Genomic DNA, 15,699 nt, shown 5'->3' on the forward strand with positions numbered 1-15,699 from the left:
AAGGGGAGAGGCGGTTCTCTTTTTTTTTTATTTGAAAGAAAATCATTTGTTTAATAATAATAATACATAACTTCTGAATTAGAAATAGATGAATTCATCAGGAGTTGTTTATTACCTGAACAAATTTGACCTCTTGTCCTGAAATAATGAGCTAATTGAGTTCCACTACATTTGCGGTTCTCTTTTTTAAAGGGGACATTACATCAGGATGCTGGATGGATCTTCAAGGGGTGGGTTTACAAGGGGCAGGTCAGAATACTAATAGTAAGGCCTCCCATGGGGATTCAGCAAAGCCTGGTACATTCAGATAAGGTAGGACCAACACCCCCCCCCCCCCCCCGCATCAGGGCTGAACAAGGCATCCCACCATAGGTAATGGGCTCCAGAAAGCCAGCTCATGCACCAGGGATAGATCATGATCCCACTGTCAGGGGCCCCTCAAACAGACCAAGCTACACAACTGTCAACCATATGCAGAGGGTCTAGTCTGGTCCCAGGCAGGTTCCACAGCTGTTGTTCTAAAGTTCACGAGTTCCTTTGAGCTTGGTTCAGTTTTCTCTTTAGATGTCCCCATCATTATCTTGACACGCCTCCAGCTCATATAATCCCTCTTCCCTCTCTTCAACTGGACTCCCAGATCTCAGCCTAGTGCTTCGCTGTGGATCTCTGCATCTCCTTCCATCAGTTACTGGATGAAAGCTCTATGATGACCAATCTGATTACTGGAGTAAGCCAGTTCAGGCACCCTCTCCACTATTGCTATTAGTCTGATATAAAAACCTGGAGCCAGATAATGGGATAAATGCTGGATGATCAGAAAGACAGAGGAAGAAACCACAGCCACCTCACCAACTCCTCAGCTGAAAGGACTGAGCTCCTTTCTACTCCTATCTTAAATTCCTTTTACCACTCAGTCATATCATCTCAACCACACAAGTTCTGGGATTAAAGGTGTGTGTGCCTCCCAAGTACTGGGAGCAAAGGTATGAGATCCCAAGTGCTGAGATTAAAGGTGTATGCCACCACTGCCTGGCTGTAGTGATATTTTGTGTACCATAATAAACTACTCTGGGGATCAGAGGACAGAGCCAGCCACTAGATTAGACATAGAGGCCAGAGAGTGGTGGCACACATGCCTTTAATCCTATTACTTGGGAGGCAGAGATCCATCTGGATATCTGTGAGTTCAAGTCCACACTGCAAACAGAGTCAAGCAGTGGTGGCATATGCCTTTAATCCCAGCACTTGAGATCTCATGCCTTTGCTTGGAAAGCATACATGCCTTTAATCCCAGGAAATGATATAGCTGGGTGGAGAACAGTATATAAGGTGTGAGGAGACAGGAACTAACAGCAGTTCAACTGAGGTGTGAGGACTCAGGGGTGAGGACTGAGAGGCATTTTGGTCTGAGGATTTATGGAAACAGGATCAGCTGAGGAGTTGGTGAGGTGAGGGTGGCTGTGGCTTGTTCTGCTTCTCTGATCTTTCAGCGTTCACACCAATATCTGGCTCCAGGTTTTTTTTTTTTAATTAATAAAACCATTTAGCAATTCATGTCACACCTGGCCTCTATGGTTAACTAGCATCTGGCTTTGCCCTCTGATCTTCAGGCAAGCTTTTATTTGTTAGATTGGGCTACCACACTCAATTCAAGCCTAATTTAAATTTGTTTTGAGATTATATTATAATTACATCATTTCTCCCCTCCTTTCCTTCCATGCAAATTCTGCCCTGCTCTCTTCCAAACTCACTGCTTTCTTTTTCATTTATTGCTACATGTATATATGTCTATGAAGATACACATCTATTCCTGAATATAACCTGTTCCGTCTGTATAACATCACTTGCATGTATGTTTTCAAGGCTGACCATTGGGTAGTGAATGACCAATCGGTGTTCTCTTCTGCTCTCGGCATTCCTTCATTGACTGCACTTTTTTGGTACAGTTTTACCACATCTTTGATAAAATTAGCCTGGAGGACATTATATTAATTCAAATAAGAGCCATAAAAAAGCAAGTGCTTCATGCTTTCAGTTATATAAAGAATCTGGAAAATTTCTAACCTACAGAAGTAAATCAAAGAATAGGGGGTATGAGAGACTGCGGAGAGGCCTGGGGAATGGAGAAAAGGGAGAACCTGGTCAAAGAATAAAAAGTTTCAGTCAGATACGATGAATATAATAAGGTGCACAGCATGATGATTAGAGGTAATAATACATATTCCCAAACCACTAAACAAAAGATTTTTTAAAATGTTCGCAGTAAGCAGAGGGATATGATAGATGTCTTAGCTGATTTAGTTATTTCACAATGTACATAGAATAAAATATTGGGTGATTAAAACTGAAGTACAATTCTTTAGCGAACATTTCAAGCTGGAATGTGAAGGCGATAAGTAAAATAAACAGATTTCATCAGTTGCTGGTAACACTTGCAGAACAATTAATTTCTTCTTGAAGTCCCTTCTTCCTATTATCTGTTATCTTTTCTCCCTTCTCTATGCATTCCTTAATCACCAGGCTAAAAGCAAGGATCAAACTCTTGGCATGTGCTGCATGATTTCAGTGGCTGGGAATTAGTTACTTTTCTCATTATTGCGATGAAGTGCCAACAAAAGCCGCTAATAAGAAGAAGGATTTACTTTGTCTCACAGTTTGAGGATGCTGGGTCATGGCCAGGAAGGCAAGGCTGTAGAAGCATGAAGAGTTACACTGGGTCCACACTTGGGAAGCAGAGAGTGACAAACATCTGTTTACCCTGCTTTGTCCTTGTAGGTCAGGCCAGAGCTCTAGCCCATGGAATGGTGCTGCTTACATTCAGGGTGACTTTTTCCACCTCAAAGAACCCTGTTGAGAAACTCTCACAGACATTAATCTCCTAGATGATGTAGACATTGTCAAGTGGAAACCAACATTAACTATCAAAGCAGATACCTCCAAATTTTGGGAGTCATTGGGTATTTGAAAGCCTAAGGATATTCTGTAATGTGTTCAGATGAAAAGGAAATCTTGCTAACTCCACACTTCCACATTACCTTTCTGTTCTCCATTGGCAGGTACAATCAGGGTAGGAGAAACAAGTCATCTATACTGTTTAAAGGACCTTGAATTCACTTAGCAACTCTGAGTTGGAGAAATGTTACACTTCCATTCCAGGCTTTGTACCTTTTCAATAGTTAGACCAGGTTACATACTCCATTCATTTTTGCCCTTAACACAGTATACTTCACACACACACACACACACACACACACACACACACACACACACACGTAGTGGGGAGGGAGTGATTGCATGTCCATTTAAAGGTCGGAGGACAACTTTTAGGAGCTGGTTATCTCCTTTCACCATGTGGGCTCTGGAAATCAAACTCAAGTCATCAGGCATGGTGGCAAACACCATTATCCTGCCATTCCCCCCCCCCCCCAATTTTTCTCTTGAAAATTTAATCTTGAGATAATTGTATTCATAGGTAATTGTAAGAGATAACACAAAGATTTTGTGTAACTTCTATCCAAGTAACTATTAATCCAGAAGGTAATATTTTGTGTAAATGAGGTACAATGGCACACCAAGAAGCAGACATGGATGCAGTGTGCAGTCTCATGAAGGGTTCTCCAGTTTTTTCATGCTCTGATCCATCAGCATGTTCACTGAATTTTGTCACCTGAATGGATTTGTATAATCACCATCAAGGAAACAAAGAGATCCATCATTACAAGTGAATTAGTTACTTTTCTCTTGCTCTGATATAACACCATGACCAAGAACAATTTACAGAGGGAAGAGGCTATTTTGGCTTCCAGTTCCAGAGGAAGAGTCCATAATGGCAGGTGGGGGGAAGGGAGGGAGGGATGGCAGCAGGTGGTTGGAGAAAGAAACTGGCCGATTGCATTTCCATCCACAGGCAAGGAGTAGAGAGGCAGCAGTTTTGGGGACTCTGAATACAAACTCCTGGGGAAGAAATGGAGTCAGGCAAAAGTAGTATGAGGAAAGCAGGCAGAAAAAGATTCCAGTGGAAGCTCTTGGCCTGTGGACAGCTTAAATCTGAGTTTTGAGCAGCAGTGGAAAAAATTTTCCATGAAGCAGAGGCAGATGAGACAACACCCTTTGCTCCAGTGCCGCTGGATAAAAACACTTGCTGAAAACACTGCTCAATCAGGGTCAGTTCCTTCTTGGCCATGAAGCTGAATTTAAGGAACAGAAGTCTTGGGATAAGACAGGCTAGGAACTGAAGGGCTTAAAATATCTAATAATTTCTCTTACTCAAAAAAACTGGAAGCTCTTTACATCTCATCTTCTTTCTGTAAGGGCAAAATTAGACTTACCTGGCAGAAACATCAATCAGAATGGGAAAATCACCTATAATGACCCTAGCACAAAAATCCCCTAGAGCATTGCAAACCCTCGCTGTTAGATCCTCCCTGCAATGAAAAGGGCAAGATCTAATCCCCTAGCAATAGCTCCAATGGCAGCAAGGGAAAAGTTGAGGCAGAACTTGGTCGTACAAATGAGAAAGAAATGGGACGCGAGCCCCTACCCTCAGAACTGAAAGCGGTTAGCAGAGGGCTGAATGGTGGCTGGTGCCAGTTGAGCGCACATGTGTGGGCGTGACCTGCTCTGAGAACAGTGCCAGGTGAAAAGTCTGATTAGGGAGGCACACCAGTATGAAAACTTCCTGTGGCAAAAGGGCAAAAACTCAAATACAGACTGTGTGAACAGAACTATGAATATCATGGCCACAATTGGCTACAACTGAAATTTTCTCCCAGACCCAGAAAGGCAGCTTGGGAAATGTAGTTTGTAACAGCATGGAGGGATAGGCAGGCCTGGAGGAAAACAGACAGACTGGGACAAAAAATGTCCCTCATAGCAGAACAGCAGGACCCCAAAGGGAAATATCATGTGAATGCATGTTCCAATTCCTTTTAAACAGCTTAGGGAGTTAAAAATGGCTTCCTGCCAGAAAAGCCCCCAAACCCCAAAATGCCACTTTGTCCACAAGCTTTTAGTTAGCTTAACCTCTTGAAAACAGGAAACAGGTAAAAGCTTGCCTGTCAGGAGACAATTAAAATGCTAATGCCATTTGTCAACAAGCCACCTCGAATCCCTTCAGAAAGCAAGGAAAAGTAGTCTGAACACTGGGAAATTGCTTTGGATGTAGAAAAACTTAGGGGCAAATAAGAAACTTGGGTTGTGCTTGAGATGCGAGAGAAAAACATTGGCATCATTAAAACAGCTCCTAGCAATCTTAAGATGCAGCCTCAAAGAATTAAGAAGAAGGAATTTTTACCCTCAACCTGCTGGCTGCCTGAGTCTGGTACAATGTGTGGAACAGAGAAATGCCAGCTCTAACAATACCGTAGCTGCTAATAGAACCTGGAGCCAAAACCACTTCTCGTGGCAAATTAATGTGTGGCCCCGTTAAGAAACAGTTTGAGGGGGAATCTTTGTGGATTTCTGTGGGCCTCTTTAGCTCTTTGTTTCTTCCTTTTCTCATGTGGTCTTCATTTACCATGGTCTCCTATTCCTTGTTCTCCCTCTCTTTTCTTGATCCAGCTAGGATCTCCTGCTCTCTTTTCCTCAACCCTCGCCCTTCATTGCTCCCACTCATGTCCAGGCTGTTAATGTAGATCTCATCCATTTCTCCATGCCTTTGTTAAGGTCCCGTTTTCCAGGTAGCCTCACTGGTGATGTGAGTAGCAGTCCAATCATCCTTGTTCCACATCTAGCATCCTCCTATGAGTGAGTACATACCATATTTGTCTTTCTGAGTCTGGGTTACCTCACTCAGGATGATTTTTTTCTAGATCCATCCATTTGCCTGCAAACCTCATGATGTCATTGTTTTTCTCTGCTGAGTAGTATTCCATTGTGTATATGTGCCACAATTTATTTAACCATTCTTCAGTTGAAGGGCATCTAGGTTGTTTCCAGGTTTTGGCTATTACAAACAATGCTGATATGAACATAGCTGAGCAAGTGCTCTTGTGGTATGATTGAGCATTTCTTGGGTATATGCCTGGGAGTGGTATAGCTGGATCTTGGGGGAGATTGATTCCCAATTTTCTAAGAAATCGCCATATTGATTTCCAAAGTGGTTGTACAAGTTTGCATTCCCACCAGCAGTGGAGGAGAGTTCCCTGAGTTCCACATCCTCTCCAGCATAAAGTGTCTTCAGTGTTTTTGATCTTAGCCATTCTGACAGGCATAAGGTGGTATCTCAGAGTTGTTTTGATTTGCATTTCCCTGATGATTAGGGATGTTGAGCAATTCCTTAAATGTCTTTCAGCTATTTGAGTTTCCTCTGTTGAGAATTCTCTGTTTAGTTCTATGGCCCATTTCTTAATTGGACTGTTGGTCATTTTGATGTCTAATTTCTTGAGTTCCTTATATATTCTGGATATCAGTCCTCTGTCACATGTGGGGTTGGTGAAGATCTTTTCCCATTCTGTAGGCTGTTGCTTTGCCTTATTGACTGTATCCTTTGCTCTACAAAAGCTTCTCAGTTTCAAAAGGTCCCATTGATTGATTGTTTCTCTCAGTGTCTGTGCTACTGGTGTTATATTTAGGAAGTGATCTCCTATGCCAATATGTTCAAGACTCCTTCCTACTTTCTCTTCTAGCAGGTTCAGAGTAGCTGGATTTATGTTGAGGTCCTTGATCCACTTGGACTTAAGTTTTGTGCACGGTGACAGATATGGATCTATTTGCAGCCTTCTACATGTCGATATCCAGTTATGCCAGCACCATTTGTTGAAGATGCTTTCTTTTTTCCATTGTACACTTTTGGCTTCTTTGTCAAAAATTATATGTTCATAGGTGTGTGGGTTAATGTCAGGGTCTTCAATTCGATTCCATTGGTCCACATGTCAGTTTTTAAGCCAATACCAAGCTGTTTTTATTACTGTAGCTCTATAGTAGAGCTTGAAGTCAGGGATTGTGATGCCTCCAGAGGTTGTTTTATTGTACAGGATTCTTTTGGCTATCCTGGGTTTTTGGCAATGGTCGAGAGACAGCCGGGACTGACCTACTCTGGTGATGGGATGGCCAAACACCCTAATAGTTGTGCCATAAACCCCAACCAAGGACTGAGGAATCTGGATGCAGATATCCATGGCTAGGCCCCGGGTGGAGCGCTGGGAGTCTAATTAGTGAGAAAGAGGAGGGTTTATATGAGCGAGAATTGTTGAAACCAAGATTGGATAAAGCACAGGGACAAATAACCAAATGAATGGAAACACATGAACTATGAACCAAAGGCCGAGGGGCCCCCAACTGGATCAGGCCCTCTGAATAGGTGAGACAGTTGATTGGCTTGATCTGTTTGGGAGGCATCTAGGCAGTGGTACCAGGTCCTGGGCTCGTTGCATGAGTTAGCTGTTTGAAATCTGGGACTTATGCAGGGACACTTGGCTCAATCTGGGAGGAGGGGACTGGACCTGCCTGGACTGAGTCTATCAGGTCGATCCCAGTTCTTGGGGAGACCTTGATTTGGAGGAGGTGGGAATGGGGAGTGGGCTGGGGGGGAAGGGGAGGGAGGCAGGAAGGGAGAGAACAAGGGAATCTGTGGCTATTATGTGGAACTGAATAGTATTGTAAAAAAAAAAATAAATAAAATATTAAAAAAAAAAAAAAGAAAAAACAGTTTGAGTCTCAGATACTTTGGCAACCATTCTTGCCTGAGGCAAGGCTTCTCAGGAAAGCTAACCAAAAGGGCTGCTGTAACTGAGTGCCCAGGAAAGCTGGTTTCAGCAAATTATGGCACCCAGGGGAGCTGCAATAAGTAAAGGCACAGCCCCCTGGCTGGCAACCATCCACTACTGGGTGCACTTCTGCCGGTTCCAGCGTGCCTGAGAGGGCCCTGCAGGAAAGGTGGCTTTGGGGGAGCAGTGTCATCAGGAGTGTTACACCCCCCCACCCTCCCCCACCCCCCCGCCAGCAATGGCACTCACTGAATTCTGGAATCTTGGGAGCTGGATACCAAGACTCCAGAGCCACTAATAAATTAGGCTCTGATTTTAAACTGTCAGGAAAGCTTTCATGATGATATCTGATTGTGAACTCGAACTTCAGGAATGAGGCAGTTTTGAACTCACCTATAATTTTAACTGTGGTGACTCACAACTTGCATACTCTCTGTCATGTTGGAAGATAATGTAAATAGTTCAGTTAAGAGATCTCTTCTAGAAGTTTGCTAAGTATTCAATGTAAGTTTGTAAAACGTATAAATATGTATAGTGATAATGTAAATAATTCTGTTAAGAGACCTTTTCTAGATGTTTGCTAAGGTTTGTAAAGTAGTCCTATAGAGTTTGCCTTTAAAATCAGTTTGTAAAAAATGTAAATATGTGCAGTGATATTCATGCTAGTTGTAAATATGTATAGTAATATTCATACTAGAGTTATGCTAAATTATTAATGAACCATGGTTTGGTGAAGCTAAGGGAATCTTTAAGTTTGATGCAGTTTATTTGATGCTGCATCAAGAGTTTTGATTTAGAAAAGAGCTTGGCACAGCTAAGGCTGTTATATACATCTTAGACCCATTCGAAAAGAACATTGCATCTTTATCTTCCTTTGCTCATTTACTGGGAGGTGTGGCAGCCCAGGGATCACTGTGAATGTTCCAACCACTTGCAAGCTCTTTGTAGGGATTTGAGTCAGAACTGAGTTAGACTCTGTACCCGCTCTTGTCAGAGGCTAGTAGTCGAAGATGGGCAAATTTCTTCTTGCTAGCTTCCAACCTAAGTCAGAGTAGGCTTGATGGAAAGTGTATCTCCATGATAGGTAAGGAAGATTAGTAAAGAAGGAAAAGCTACGACAAGCACAGTCTAGCTAGAGGATTTGTTGGGGGGGGGAGTCCTTTATTATATAAAGAGATGGGAGTTGTGGGGGCCCACAAAGGTTTTCTAGTGAAATCTGAGCTTACTTTACCCAGCAGGTTTGCATAAGGGGATTGCTTGACCATGTACATAGTTACCAGGTGACTGGAAGGATCTGCACTTGGCTGTGCTAGGGGGAATCTCCACCCCTTGGCATTCCTATAAAAAGCCCTTTTGAAGAGACAGAAGGGGCCAGTGGATATTGATCTAGGCCCTCCCGAAACTATCCTGTGTTTCTGTCTGTCTCTTCTCCACACTATTTTTTAAATCTAAATATTTCTTATCCCTGTCTCCTCATGAGTACCCTGGGAAAGAGTGGGAGCTTCCCTCCCACAAGAAAGGGCTTGCTTCTAGATGCAACAACAGCTGCCTGAGATTTGTAGCTAAAAGGAGGGTAAAAGGGTTGTTGGAAAGGGCTCAGAAATGGTAAAAGTTGTCTCCCCATTTTAGCCAAGTAGGAATCTTGTTGGAGTATCCCAAAGTAAGCAGACATTAAGAACAGAAGCAAAATTTAGTGTGATTCAGGAAAACAGTTATGAAAATTGAACATGACAAGGAGAAGCACAAAATCCTAAGGTCAAAGCTCAACTGAGAATATGGCACAAAGGAGCTTAACTGACATCAGGTCTAGGAGAGAGTCCTTGTTAAGTTTTTTCTCATTATCATTTCACTGTACTCCTAATTCCCAGACACCAAAGTATGGGCACTATTTTTAGTCTGCCCTGTGGGTAATCATTTTAAGCACTGAGGCCACTATCTGGAGCTCACCACTATTCTACTTTTCTTTAAAGACTTACATTTTCTGAAAATGTCAGAGCAGCAATTAGACCACAAGAACACATTGTAGTTGGATGGTAATAGTCAGTGAGGAGGGTGTGATGAGCAGTGTCAGCTGGGCTTATGAGGCCCGGAGACTCTGCACCCTGTGGGTTTTAGAAAACCGAAGAAATTGCAATGAGGCTAGATGTTTCAAAAATCCCTTAGTATACAGTACCCACTTGAGGACTGCTCAGGCTTCATATTGAGAATTAGACTTGCAATTATTATTAAAGACACAGGGATTTGCATCCAAAAGAATGTCAGATTCCTCCCTGCTGGCCAACAGACATTACCCTCTGCTTAGAAATTAATAAAGAAAAATTATAATAACCACAATAAACCCAAGCACTCACATGGGAAAGAAAAAGCTTAATAAGAGAAAGGCAAGCCATACTTCAAAGCTTGTTACAGAAATCTGAAGAAAAAAAGAAAATCTGGCTTATTCAATGAGATGTACTGACTTAAGTTCTAAAGAAATAAATTCAAAGGTATAAATCACAGAGAAAACAGGAAGAGGTGGTAAGAGAGAGGAAAGGACTAAAACAAAGGAAGAAGGGAGGATATTGGTAATTTGAAAACCAGTATAAGTGACTGAAATCCCAGTGGGAGAGATGAAATCCACATTGAACACCATAAAAAGCAGGAGGTGGATGAGGCAGACACATGAGAAGCAGAGAAAGCACAAAGAGCAGAGACTCACATCCATTCTCTTGTAGCTGCGACACACCTTCTGCTCCTCTCTGAATAAGAAAGTTTTAAAGATTACTTATGACACATCAATTTGGTGGACCGTCATGAACGTACTGAAAGTCAGGTGTTCAAAGACATACTACTATGAAAGTGTTATCTGAAAAAAATATACAATTATAATGTGTATTTTAAAACGATATCGAAAAAGAAAGCAGAAAATATGTCCAAATAGTAATGTCAATTATCTCTGGATAATGAGAATGCTCTTCTCAATACACATTTCCCAACATACGTAGTAGGAAGTTTATGCTTTACAGAATTCCATTTTGCATACTTCTGCAGCCACATATAATCACACTGCCTTTCCCAGGCCTTTGAGGACTGTGTACTTGTCCAGTACTGCTTGACTTTCAAACATATGTAAATTTAGGAGAATAATTAACCTAGAAAAACACAAGGTCGGTAAATGGATCATCTTTTTCTTTCAGTAGCTTCCTAAAGTAGGGATGGTTCATACCATTTGTATACTAAGGGTATTTCTCACAGCTTACTTCATAAAAAAAAATGAAGCAGAAATCTTTTGAATACAGATCACTCTGTGAGGGCAGCAACAATAGAAGCACCAGTTTATTCAAATATTATTAACTCACTGGGGCACCATGTTCTATTATAAAACTCTTCTTTACAGGTACTTAAAAGTCTTTGACAGCTCTGAGAGATTTGCCATGGGGAAGCTCGAGTTGGATCCATAAGTGGGGCCCATCAGAGCACTCTGGAAGGCAGCAGACCGTCCTGCCAACAGTCATGGGTGAGGTCTTCAGAACAATAATAGCGATGTAAAGCACGGTGGTTACTCAGTGTTCATTGTAAGCAACAGTACTGATGATAGTAAAAACACCAGTGTAGACAGTAGGGTGTGTGTGTGTGTGTGTGTGTGTGTGTGTGTGTGTGTGTGTGTGTGTGTGTGTCCACAAGGAATCCTCTCCAATTAGAAAGCATTGTTCATCTGCAGATACAATGAACCTGGTAAGACATAAGATTATATATAATATATATAAGCCCGGCATACGTATATGTATGTATGCCGGACTTTTGTAGTGAGAAAAACAATGTGGGCAATATCTTATGCCTATAGAATGCGTAAGTAAGCTCTATTTCATTTTAGCTACTTCTAACTTTAACTTTATTACCATAGGGGGCACAAGAAGACCGTGTGAGGAAAATCTTGGGCCCATTATTAAATCACAAATCCAATATGATGTGATAAATCTACAACTTAATACAGTTGGCATTTAGATGACCAGATAAGAGTTTGTTATTCCAACAACATGATCTCTCTTTAAATCTCCTGTCAGGCATAACTCGAAATATTTTTACTTAAGAAAAATGCCTGTTTTTAACTATTTTGGTCAAAAATAAGTTTTTTTTTCTTGCTTGCTTTTAAATCCACAGCCTTGGGCCTGCAAATAAATACTTTACTTTGTTAGTGAATATGCCACTAGGAATCCTCCAAATGTTTTTGATTTTTAATTTTTTTAAAAAAACTTAGCATTTCTAATGCCAGAATACCAGATTGAATGCACTGACTAAGTAAGCAATGAAATTATGAAGGTAAACTAATCTCATGACTAATTTAGTCTAAATTCCACATTAGCAGGAATGCAGTAGAATCTATATAATAATCAAGGACTTACTTCTAAATTTACATGACTCAAGTAGAAAACAGTCTAAAGATTGTGAACATCTTCCATAATAAAACAGTGTCTTTAAACTATTGTATTTAAACAAGTTTATCTATATTAGCTTTAAATACATAGAGTATTGGACTACTTGTATATGGTATAAAAGAATTGTCCCAGGTCCACTACTCACCTAAAGTGTCGAATGTAAAAAGTTGTTTTGTTAAACCAAGATTTTGAGATTATACACATAGCATATTATTTTATATTTGCAATTTCAACATGCTTCTAGCTTTAAATAAAATGTCTATAGTGCAAAATGAATGTTTTTCTCAAAATAACTTCAAGCTGATGAGCATTTGTGTTCATAACTTGTGAATCATAAATCATTTGTTCAGCTGTGTGAATGACTGTTCGGAATTTCAAAACTTCTAAAAGCTGAATTAAATTGTCTATATGTTAATGCATTTTCTAACTTTCGGAATGCTCGTTTAGAAATGCCAATTCTGTGCATACTTTCCCTACCTTTGTAATTCATTTGCTACAATTCTAAGGCCCATCCTGAAATTAATCCATGTGCAAGTAACATACTGTTTGGTTAAAACAGGTAGCCTACATATTCAATTCTTTTATACGATATACAAGTAGCCCAATACTCTATGTATTTAAAGCTAATATAGGTAAACTTTGTTTAAGTAGAGCAGTTTAAAGACACTTTTATTTTATTTATTTATTTATTTATTTTTGGTTTTTCGAGACAGGGTTTCTCTGTGTAGCTTTGCGCCTTTCCTGGGACTCACTTGGTAGCCCAGGCTGGCCTCGAACTCACAGAGATCCGCCTGGCTCTACCTCCCGAGTGCTGGGATTAAAGGCGTGCGCCACCACCGCCCAGCTTAAAGATATTTTTATTATGAAAGGTGTTCACAAACTTTAGACTGTTTTCTACTTGAGCCATGTAAATTTAGTTTCTATTTTTAAGTCTCTTAAAATTTTCATTATATGTTTTTTAACATCTAGATTTAAGATTAGCATTATATATTATCATATGTATATGAAAATATTATATATCATCATATATATAATAATATTACATATATATGATTAAGAATGTTTTGTATGTCTGTGTACCATGTACATGTGCCTGGTATCCTTGAAGGACAGAAGCAGTCAGATCCCCTAGAGCTGGAGTTACAGATGCTTGTGAGCTGCCATGTGCATGCTGGGAACCAAACCTGGGTATGCTGCAGGAGCAACCAGTGCTTTGAACTGCCGACTCATCTCTCTAGCGCCAAGACTTAGTTTCTAATTTTAACTGACTATCTGGTATATGTCTTTTTTATATATAAAAATAAACCCAACTATCTCCAATTTAATGCTTCTAGTGTAAATAACTTAGTGTTGTAGCACAGATCGTTTAATTTCCTATAGGAAGTTGTCCAAGAATGCATTGAATCAGAATAAAAACTTAATGCACAAAAAATACTGAACACCATTTACAAGAGACAATGATTTTGGAAAGAGTGAGGAGAGGATGATGGAAAAGAAAGATGTGCAGAATTATGGGTAGGACTTTGAGCCAATTAGTTGCAGAAATCCACATTTTAATCAATAGTTAAATATGTTGATATAGTAGTTTAGCAAAAGTGAAGAATGTGAACAAGGGATTTAAGGGTTAAAGCAGCTGAAATCATATGAGATTATGGCACCATAAGGAGTTCAGCAGGGAAAGAAGTCAGTTTCCTAACTGGGCACTGCTGGAGAACAGGAGCCTTAATTCTGTAGAATTCACTGCTAGTTTGAAAGCAGCTCTCTGTCCCCTGCAGCAATTAACTGTCTACATTTGGGGTGACAGCTGTTCAGTCACGTTTTCACAGACACAGCTTCTGCTTTGTCTATTTAGAGAACATTCATCTTCTTCATCCCCATCTGAAATTTAGGTCTAGCTGTGGTCACTTTTCACTTAACGCAGGGAATTGTTTTGCAAGGAGAAGGGCGGTAAAGCCAAGTGAGATGGTGTTCTACAATAGAAAGACCAACAAAGAACAAAGTTGAGGATTTTTTTTATTTGTTGTTGTTTGTTTGTTTTTCTGATGAAACACTTTTGTAAAATTTTTTAAACACTCTTTTTTATTTGACACGGAGAAATAATGTTGAACTTTGCAGCTATAATTCTGGCTGGTGAAACTTTGCAAGTCCAATGAATAAAATGAAAGCTTTTGAAAGAAGAAACAGCAATAGCGAGTTTATAGGCTCTGAAGCCAGGCAGTTGTTGTATCTTAAATGTGGTGATGGCACTTGCTAATTTCCATCTACTTTTCAAAATGTCTCCCAAACTCAGTTCTGTTGTCTGTAAAGTGAAAAAAGCCAAAGAAACCTGTATGGGAATACTGTCTTACATGAAACAGGCTATGAAACCCAGCTCACCTAGGGGGAGTCTGACTCATGGTATTCCTAGAGAAAATAATCTTCATCCTTAATCACCTGTTATCATCTCTTACATATTCATTGCTTATTGCCATTATGGGAAAATTCTCTTTGTTCTTGTATCGATATTGCTATGCCTAATACCTGTCTATAAAGAGAAAAAATTAAAAAATGTATTGCTGTGGGATGTTCTGTTTGGCAAATGTGTTGCTCTGATTGGTCAATAAATAAAACACTGATTGGCCAGTGGCTAGACAGGAAGTATAGGCGGGACTAACAGAGAGGAGAAAAAAAAGAACAGGAAGGCAGAAGGAGTCACTGCCAGCCGATGCCAGGACAAGCCACATGTGAAGATGCCGGTAAGCCACGAGCCATGTGGCAAGGTATAGATTTATGGAAATAGATTAATTTAAGCTATAAGAACAGTTAGCAAGAAGCCTGCCACGGCCATACAGTTTGTAAGCAATATAAGTCTCTGTGTTCACTTGGTTGGGTCTGAGCAGCTGTGGGACTGGCGGGTGACAGAGATTTGTCCTGACCTTGGGCCAGGCAGGAAAACTCTAGCTACAATGTATTGTCCGAATGTGTGTAATTCTACACCACTTATTACTATTTTCCTCAGTCTTACTATACTGGAAGCCCTACAGTATTGCCGCAGAGGAGTGGTAAAAGCGTTTCAGAAAGTTTGCACAAGTTTTTGAAAGCCACCGTATCATTTCTAAATTTAATTTGACAAAACATGTAAGATAAGCCTTTAATAAAATAAACATCATAAGTATAATTTTGAATTAAAAATACATAACATTTAGTTTAGAGGTATTATTTTAAACTAGTTATTTTTATCACTTATGCAAATAAGACACATGGGGCTCTTATTTAAGGATAAGGGAAAGAAGAGATTTGTAATGATTTGAGGCTGATAAGATGGCTCAGTAGGAAAGGCTCTTGTTCTAAGTCTGAGGACTTGACTCTGATCTTTGACACAGGAATTCAAATGAAAGGGGAGAATGTACTTTCCAAAGTGGTCCTCTGTCCTCCATGCATGTACCATTGCACATGTGTGCTATTTCAGACCTGTACCAGAAAACACATCACACACACACACACACACACACACACACACACACACACACACACACTACATAAAAATTTAAAACCTTTTAAAGCTGATAATTTGCTAAATGTAATTGGCATCTTGTAGA

Source organism: Peromyscus maniculatus, chromosome 13, assembly GCF_049852395.1.
Source record: "Peromyscus maniculatus bairdii isolate BWxNUB_F1_BW_parent chromosome 13, HU_Pman_BW_mat_3.1, whole genome shotgun sequence".
Taxonomy (NCBI): Eukaryota; Metazoa; Chordata; class Mammalia; order Rodentia; family Cricetidae; genus Peromyscus; species Peromyscus maniculatus.